We start from the raw sequence: 9,779 nt of genomic DNA on the forward strand, positions 1-9,779 counted from the left end.
CCATGGATGGCCCCGTCCTCATTGTCTGCGCTCACCTCTTGGCGCCCGAGCACCTCGTCCCCGCTTTCTGGCCTCTATGCCCGCAAGACCTCATCGCTGCCCCGCGTTGGCGTGCGCCACCGGAGCATCAAGACCACTTCCCCGCGAGCACCACCAACCTCCGCTGCCGCTCAAGTCCTAGGGCCCCGCCTCCGCGCGTCTCCTTCCTCGTGCCCGACCAGTAGGCCACCAGCGAGGCCTCGCATCCGCGCTGACCTCCCCTCCTCTGCTTCGTTCGCGGCTCCAGCCGCCCCTTCACGCGCCCCTGTGCTACAGCCGACGCCTCTGCTCGTCATGGCCGCCGGTCATGGAGGCCTCCGTGCTGGCCCTGGTGTGTTCATGGAGCCACTATACCATGGCCAAGTCCCACGGCCGTCACCCCTGCATCACGCCAAGTCCCTGCGTCGTGCCCCAGTTGTTGTTGACGCCAAGTCCAACGGTCACCGAACAGGGAATATGCCGAGTACCAGGTCAACGAAATCGCCAAGTTCGTCTTTCGCTGTCTCCGAAATCGCCAAGTACCACGACATCAAGTACCCCTACACATGGATACGCCAAGGTGGACTACGCTCGATGATGTGACAAGTTCCTCCACCGATGTCTCGAGCGGCTATAAAATGTGAACCACTACCGTCGACCCGCAAAGAACCCGTGGACGTCAAGTCCTGTGTCGTGACCCCGAACCTCTACAAAAACGTTGTACAACTACTTCCATGGCCGAAGACCCTTGTACAACTACCATCGCCGTGTACGACTACCTCCACTATGAACGTCCCAGGAACATCTACTTCCTCTACTTTGCACCGAACGAGAACCGTCACGTTTGCACACTTCCAAGGTATAACCCCAAGACGACCATCCAAGATTGAATGCTTGTGATGTGATGTATGAGATGATCGTGGTTGCACCGTGACCGAGTTGCTCTTTGCGAATTCCTCGTTGCCTTGCCACCGACATTTGGGACACCCAGTATCCGGGATCACTCCCCGTCACTCTTGCACGTTTCGTGCACCCACACTTGTTCCTTTGCACCAGAATCTCAATTGAGTTGCCGGATCACCAGAATGTTGCCATGGTAACATTTCTATTTCGCCACTGTGGCACACCTTTTCCTTCCGCCATGGCGACAAATGCTTCATATAATGCTCTTATCAACATTTTCATAAAACTTGCATAAACTTGCATATGTCATCCGCATCACGATTAACAACATCAAGAATGTTTAAAATTGTTGTTTGCTTTAAATTGCTAAATGCATATGGGGATTTACCAGAATTGTTGTTTGTTATTTCTGGCCTCATTTAAACTTGCCTAAAGGTTTAGTTTACTTATGCTCCACCTCTTGTCATGTTTAAACAACATTTAATTTTGTTGAGTAGTTTAAACGGGAGAGAACTAAATAATTAAATGTGGTGTTTCGTCAATATGCAACTCCGCTGCATATTGAGCTCCACTCAACTTGTAGAATTGCTTGTGCACTTTGCCATGCCATGCCTCATTAAACCGGACATGCATCATACTTGATTGTGCATCATGCCATGTTTATGTGGTGGTTGTTTACTATGTTGTTTGCTTCTTTCCGGGTTGCTTCCCTCGTTAGCTTCGGTTCCGTTCTGGAGTTGTGAGGATTCGTTCGTGTACGACAGTTTGTCTTCTTCATGGACTCGTTCTTCTTCCTTGCGGGATCTCAGGCAAGATGACCATACCCTCGAAATCACTTCTATCTTTGCTTGCTTGTTGCTCGTTCTTTTGCTATGATGCGATACCTACCACTTGCTTTATCATGCCTCCCATATTGCCGTGTCAAGCCTCTAACCCACCTTGTCGTAGCAAACCGTTGTTTGGCTATGTTACCGCTTTGCTCAGCCCCTCTTATAGCGTTGTTAGTTGCAGGTGAAGATGAAGTTTGTTCCATGTTGGAACATGGTTATTGTTGGGATATCACAATATCTCTCTTATTTACTTAATGCATCTATATACTTGGTAAAGGGTGGAAGGCTCGGCCTTATGCCTGGTGTTTTGTTCCACTCTTGCCACCCTAGTTTTCTATCATACTGGTGTTATGTTCCTTGATTTTGCGTTCCTTATGCCACTTCAAGAAAAAGACACATCCGTGACATTTTGGGCCGAACGAATTTTTTTTCTGTCATACATATGACACTTCTATGATGATAATTGTGACAAAACCCGGTATCATCATAGATGTGGTGGGCTCCTACTTCTATGACAAAAAATCATGACAGAAAATGGGCTTTTCGTCCTGGGCGGGCCGGAGACGCAGCTGCATGACATTCTTTGGGCCGTCCATGACGGAAAAAACCATGGTAGAAGCGAGGGGGAGGAAAATTTCGGGGAGTTCCCGGTTACGGTGGGAGGTCGGGGGCCGAGCGATGTGCGTTTCTCTCATACACGTACACGCGTGTGTGCGATGCGTTGGCTCTAACTGAACCCGAGCGAGGCGTTGGGCTCTAACTGAACCCGAGCGATTGCACTGCAGGCTACGCGTTACTGAACCCGGGCGATCGATCGATGGCTGTTAACTGAACCCAATCAAGTGATTCCTTCGCTACTGCTGCTAACTGAAGCCGATTGATGGGATGATCAGTGAGCGTTGCGGGGGGGGGGGGGGGGGTTGGATGAACAGTGAGCGGTGGCGTTGCCTCTGGATGAACAGGACCCCGTGGTGTGGTGGAGGGCTGGATAAACAGTAGACGGTGGAGGGGTGCCCGTGGAGGGGTGGATGAACAGGACCCCATGGTGTGGAGTGCTCGATGAACAATAGACGACGGAGGGGTGGTTGAACAGGACCCCATGGTATGGAGGGCTGGATGAACAGTAGACGGTGGAGGGGTGCCCGTGGAGGGGTGGTTGAACAGGACCCCGTGGTGTGGAGTGCTGGATAAACAGTAGACGGTGGAGGGGTGGTTGAACAGTAGCCGGTGGAGTAGCGCGCGGTGGACGCTGGATGAACAGGAGCCCGTGGAGGTTGGAGGAGGTCGACGGTGGAGATGAATAGTATCCCGTGGAGTCCCGTTTTGCGGTACGCCACACTCCTCCCGATGAACAGGACCCCCGTTTCGACCGTAGCGCTCCGACACAAGTCCGTTTCCTCCGTTTTGCGGTACGCCACACCCCTCCCGATCAACAGGATCCCCATTCCGACCGTAGGAGGTCCATTTCCTCCATTTTGCGGTATGCCAGACCCCTCCCGATGAACAGGATCCCGTTTCGAACGTGGCCGGTCGAACACAAGGTCGTTTCCTCTTTCTGCGGTACGCCAGGCCTCGTTTCCATCGCCTGTTCCGTCCAAGCCCTCCCGATGAACACGACGCATTCCGTTGGCTCCCCATGAACATGACGCATTCTGTTGCCTCCCCATGAACACGACGCATTCTGTTGCCTCCCCATGAAGATGATGATGACGTTGTTTCTCCATTCTGACCCAACCATGTGCACGAGCCCTGGCCGTACGTATGCGCGGGTAGGTGTTCGAGACCCCGCCCGTATGTACACATACGTGGCCGTATTTTCTTTCTTGCACCCTGGCCGCTGTACATACATGTAAATGCTACTTGTGCGCCTCTACTACGACACGTGCGCGCCTCTACATTGACCAGTATGTACGTACATGTTCGCGACCAGAATGACAATGCTACGTACGCTTCGACCAGGTGGGTCCCAACTGTCAGGCACTTCCTTGCCTGCGAAGATGTAGCTGGTCGGTCCCCGCAGTCAGGGGGCGAATCTTTTTTTTGCCTGGACGCACTTCCTTGCGTGCGAAGATGTAGCTGGTGGGTCCCAGCAGTCAGGGGGAAACGTTTTTTCGCGAAATACAATGGCCCGTTCGGTGGGTCCCAGCTGTCAGGTGGAGGAATCATTATTTTCCGCGTAATGAGGCACTTCCTTGCTGTGGCCGTGGACCCAGCTGTCAGCCTCTCCACGTACAGTCCACGTCTGATGGAAGTCGTTCCTTGACCATGTTGACCACGCCACACCGAGAGCACCAGGGCGGTGGACGACGACGAGGCGTAGGAAGGGGACGACACGGAGGCAGGGAAGACTCGGCAGTTGTTTCCCACGCGGAGGGGAGTACGACTGTACAAGGGTTTACTGGTTCATCTACCGTCGCAGAGAATAACAACAGGTGTGGGTGAGTAGAGGGATGGCCAGGCCAGCGATGGGAGTACGGTCGGGCGGTGAGGCCTGCGCGGTAGCACAGCCGGCCGCGAGGAGGAGGGAGCAGGAAGTCCCGCCGGCGCTTGTTTGAGCGGCTGGAGCAGGAAGAGCAGGAAGAGCAGAGATTGAAGAAGCACGACGGCCGTTGGATGGACATCCAACAGTCAGTGCTTGTTCGTCAACCTTTTTTTAGGAAAGCCTCAAATCTGTGGAAAACCGCATACATCCCATCTGCCATTATTTCTAATAATTTATAGCACATTTGCTAATTCTTAAGGTTTTTTGGAGCCCATATTCTTTTTGTTAGCATTACAACCCATATTGTGGCAACGGTTAAAAAATTATACGAAATTTTGCATATTTCGGTCCGGTCCGAACTATTTTTAATCCCGAAATTTCGACTCACATTCAAACTGATTTAAAAAATAAATGTATATCAATATAAAATCCAACAAATTCTCCACGCATAAAAATTAATGTAATTTAAAATCTTGAAATGAAAAAAAAGATATTTGAAACTAATTGCCGGTTTGATGTGTTTTAAAAATGTACAACCCATTTCTCATTACTGATGGGCCATTTTCTCGGCCAGCCGAATGAAAGCTCTCCTCGTCTTGAAAGATTTGCAGCCCAACAGGCCTGACAAAGCGACTTACTCGGCAAATCACAAAAAACCTGGGTTGTGGCCGTGGACCCAGCTGTCAGCCTCTCCACGTATAGTACTCTTCCGATGGAAGTCGTTCCTCGACCATGTTGACCACACCGCGCGGAGAGCACCACGGCGGTGGATGACGGCGAGGCCTAGGAAGGGGACGACGAGGCAGTGGAAGCCCGCGCGAAGAGGACTACGAGGGTTCACTGGTTCGGCTGCGGTGTGAGGCTGCCATCGCCGCAGGGCCTGGCCAGCGGTGGGAATAGTAGGGGGCGGTGAGGCCTCTGCGGCAGCACAGCCGACCACGGGAGGCAGGAGCATGCGACACGACCGGCGCTGCTTTGGGCGGCTGGAGCAAGAAGACCAGAGGTTGAAGAAGCACTATGGCCGTTGGATGGACATCGTACGGTTACTAGAGCTAGAATCATTCATATTGACTAACTTGACAAAGCCCTTTGTCCCCGTCAACTTAGTAGGCCCACAAGTCAGCCTCCCAGCAAGGTGGGTCCCAGCTAGCTAGGGGAGTATTCATTTTTTTTGTGCGTAATAAGGAGGCAGTTCCGGTGGGTCCGAGCTGACAGCGGGGGGGACTTTTTTTCGCGAAATACGGTGGCCCGTCCGGTGGGTCCCAACAGTCAGGGGAAATGATTTTTTTCGCAAAATACTGGTGGCCCGTTCGGTGGGTCCCCGCTGTCAGGTGGAGGAATAATTATTTTCCACGTAATAAGGAGGCACTTCCTTGCGGCTGTCGTGGACCCAGCTGCCAGCCTCTCCATGTACAGTACTCTTACGATGGAAGTCAGTCGTTGACCACGTTGACCACGCCGCGCCGAGAGCACCAGGGCGGTGGACGATGGTGAGGACTAGGAAGGGGACGACTCGGAGCCGAGGAAGACGCAGCAGTGGATGCCCACGCGAAGAGGAGTACGAGGGTTCACTGGTTCGGCTGCGGTGTGAGGCTGCTGTCGCCGCAGAATAACAGGGGGTGTGGGTGAGTAGAGGGATGGCCTGGCCAGCGGCGGGAGTAGTAGGGGGCGGTGAGGCCTCCGTGGCATCACAGCCGGCCACGGGAGGCAGGAGCACGCGGCACGACCGGCGCTGGTTTGGGCGGCTAGAGCAAGAAGACCAGAGGTTGAAGAAGCACTAGGGCCGTTGGATGAACATCATACGGTAACAGGAGCTAGAATCATTCATATTGACTAAGTTGACAAAGCCCTCCGTCCCCGTCAACTTGGTAGGCCCACAAGTCAGCCTCCCACTATGCTGGGTTCCAGCTGGCAGGGGGAATATTCATTTTTTGTGCGTAATAAGGAGGCACTTCCTTGCGTGCGAAGATAGATGGTGGGTCTGACATGTCAGCGGGGGCACTTTATTTCGCGAAATACAGAGGCCCTTCCGGTGGGTCCCAGATGTCAGGTGGAGGAATCATTATTTTGCGCGTAATAAGGAGGCATTTCCTTGTGTGCGGCCATGGAGCCAGCTGTCAGCCTCTCCACGCACGGCCTACTTTCGACGGTGTCATTCGTTGACCACGTTGACCACGCCGCGCCAAGCGCATCCAAGGTGGTGGACGACGGCGAGGCCCCGGACAGCAACGAGCCGGAGATGGGAAGACGCAGGAGTAGAGTCGCAGACAGAGAGGTGTACGAGGGTTAACTGGTTCTAGTGCGGTGTGGTTCGGCAGTCGGTGGAGAAGAACAGGAGGTGTGGAGGGGTGGAGGGATGGCCTGGCCAATGGTGGAGTAGCACTTCATAGCGAAGCGTGCTAAGCAGAGCTGCTAGCACCAGGAGGCGGGAGGTGGTCCCGGCGGCGCTGGAGGAAGAAGACGAGAGATTGAAGATGGATGCCAGTCGTTGGATGTAAATCCAACGGCTAACATGTCAGAATCATTTGTTGACTAAATTGACAACGACTTGCATTGGCTTCGACCTATTGGCCCACATTTCAGCCTCCAAAAATGTGGCACGTATTCAACCCATTTTTTCAGAATTTACAGTCTTTTTTTGCGTGGTAGAATTTACAGTCAATTTGATCCCTTTTTTTTTGAATTACAGCCATTAGCTGGGCTGGGTGAACAAATAATGTAGCGTCCATGCGGCCCGTTTATTTTATTTCCTAAAAAATTACAGCCCATTTGCACTTTCTCGAAATACACGATTTTGCTGGGCTGATTCTAATTATAATGTTGAGTTGGGCCAGCAATGTTATCAAAAAATAAAAAGGGGCTGAGCATTTTGTTATAAATATATTTAAATAATAGGGCCATTTGCATTTCTGTCCCTAACTCGAACCACCTAATTAGATATACCCCTAATTCGAAAGCCTGCTCAAATTTGCCCCTCCGCCGTTAGGTGCCCTTATAGAAATGCCCTTTTGCGCCGTTACCATCCGGTCAAACAGCTTTGACCGTCCTGAAAAAATAGCAAAAAATCTTAATTTTTGTGAGATCGAAGATACTCATGTGCCCAAGGTGTGTGCAAATTTTCGTGCTATTTGGACATTCCAGGAGCTCGTGGCGAGGAAAAACAGTTAATATGCACGCTTGTGAACAATAAATTTGAAATAAAATAGCAAAAAAATAAAAATATATGAATTTTTTTGGCATCAAAGTGGCTTTGGTGCACAAGGTGCTTGCAAGTTTTTGTGATCAAATGACATGCAAGGAGATCTAGCAAGAAAAAACAAAATAGTCATTTTTCCCAAGTTTTTTCCCGAGCCAAATTTTGTTTTTTCTCCACAAGCCCCTCCAATGTCCAAACACAACAAAAATTTGCACGCAGCTTGCAGACCCGAGCCTCTTTGATGCCAAAAAATTTCATAGTTTTTTGAATTTTCTTGCTATTTTTTTGAATTTACTGTTCACAGTCTTACATATTTATTGTTTTTCCTCTGACACGAGCTCTTGGAATGTACGAACAGCACGAAACTTTGCACGCACCTTGCGAACGTGAGTATCTTTGATCCCACAAATTTTCAGATTTTTTACAATTTTTTTAAGGATGGTCAAAGCCCTTTGACCGGCTTTGACCTGCTTTGACCGGACGGTAATGGCACAGAACGGTATTTCTGTAAGTGTACCTAACGGCGGAGGGGCAAATTTGAGCAGGCTTTGAAATTAGGGGTAAATCTGAGAGTGGGCGCAAATTAGGGGCATAGATGTAAATGTCCCTAAATAATAAGTGATATTATTACATTTGTCCTTAAATCTTACCAAGCTTTTGTACACAATCAGTAGAATTTTCGGTCCAAAACAATCTAGGATTTTATTTGTTAAGAAATTATTTTTATAAGTTAATAGGATGTGGGGTATTGTTTTCTTACATATGTAAGTATCTGTTAAATATATGATGACAATAAAAATAATATATAATAACATATAAAATATATTTTTTAGAAAAACAAGGAGCATCTCCCTGGTTCCATTATTGAGAACGAAACCACAACATATTCTGATACAGCAGCTCAAAGAGCAGTTCGAAAGCAAAGGTAGAAAAGCTACAAACTAGGGGGTGGATGAACAAGTTCTCTGAATAACACAAATCACCCGAGCGGTGCCAAAGGCAGAGCGGATAGAGCACTCAAATGACACAAGGAGGGTCCAGCGAAGCCTTCATGGTCTTCAGCCGAGGGGCCGTGTCAGCCTGCGGCGACCAGTAAGCAAGCGGAGACACCGGGCTGGAAGGCGTAGCATGGTGGATGTCCCTCTTTTTCGGTGCCAGGTGCCCATCATCTTTATCAGAGATCTTGAGACGAGCCCACGGGTCCAGCCCCAGAGCAGGTCGAGCCTTGTTCAGCCACAAGTGATCGCCAATGGTTTCTGGAGGGATCTTGTTGGGGTTTCCACGAAGCTCATCACCATGTTCCTGATCAACCTCAAGACCTGCAGAATGGAAATCCAGGAGGTGTTACTGAAAATCATAGCATTTCTATATTTCCAGAGGCACCAAAGGACAGCTAAGCTAACAGTGTTTAAAATTGAGCACTTTTTGGTAGCAATCCAGAATCTGGCGACATATTCGAAGGATGAGCCAATCTGACTAGAGAAATATTCCTCAATGTGGGCTCAGAGATGTTTAGCAACTATACATTAAAAAATAGGTGAGAACTAGACTCTTGTTCCAAGCAGTAAACACAATTAAGGGGTTTGATGATGTGTCTCTTACTAAGGTTATCCCTAGTCATCAATTTGTTTTTGGGGAGAAGCCAGAGAAATACATGAATTTTAGGGGGGACTCTCAACTTCCAGACAGCAGGGATAAACACGGGTTGAACCCCTCTAAAGTTGATAACATGATAGAGGGAGCTGGAGGAATACTTCCCCTTATTGTCCAGCTGCCAAATCAGGGCATCCGGCTCGGTAGTAAAGGTAATGCTTTTGGCAATTTCCTCCAACTGGAACCATTGTTCCATGAGACTATCACTAAAGTTCCTTCTAAAAAAGAGTTTTAGGCATTGACCGTCCCAAACTTCATTGACACTTTTGTTAAGCTCATTGCGGACAGAGTAAATAGGCAAAAATTGGACTGCTAGGGGGGATGTGCCAAACCAAGTATCTTCCCAGAACCTGGTTCTGCTCCCATCCCCTATCTTCCATCTGTAGCCAAATTTCACAGCATGCATAATAGATTTTAATCCTTTCCAGAATCTAGAGGTCTTAGGGTTGGAGGAAGGGACAAAAATATTAGGTTTATTTCCTAGGTATTTATGGGCAATAAGAAGCTTCCAGGGTTTCAGGTCTTCCTCATAGAATCTTTTAATCCAAGACCCTAGAAGACAGATGTTAATTTCTTGGAGGTTAGGTATGCCTAGGCCTCCAAAATCTTTTTTCTTAGAGACTAGGGCCCAATTAGCAAGGTGTAGCTTCCTATTTCCCTCAAAATCATTCCACAAGCAATGAGACATCTGAGAATT

This window comes from Triticum urartu, chromosome 6A, assembly GCF_056163025.1.
Source record: "Triticum urartu cultivar PI428250 chromosome 6A, HENAU_Tu73, whole genome shotgun sequence".
Classification (NCBI taxonomy): Eukaryota; Viridiplantae; Streptophyta; class Magnoliopsida; order Poales; family Poaceae; genus Triticum; species Triticum urartu.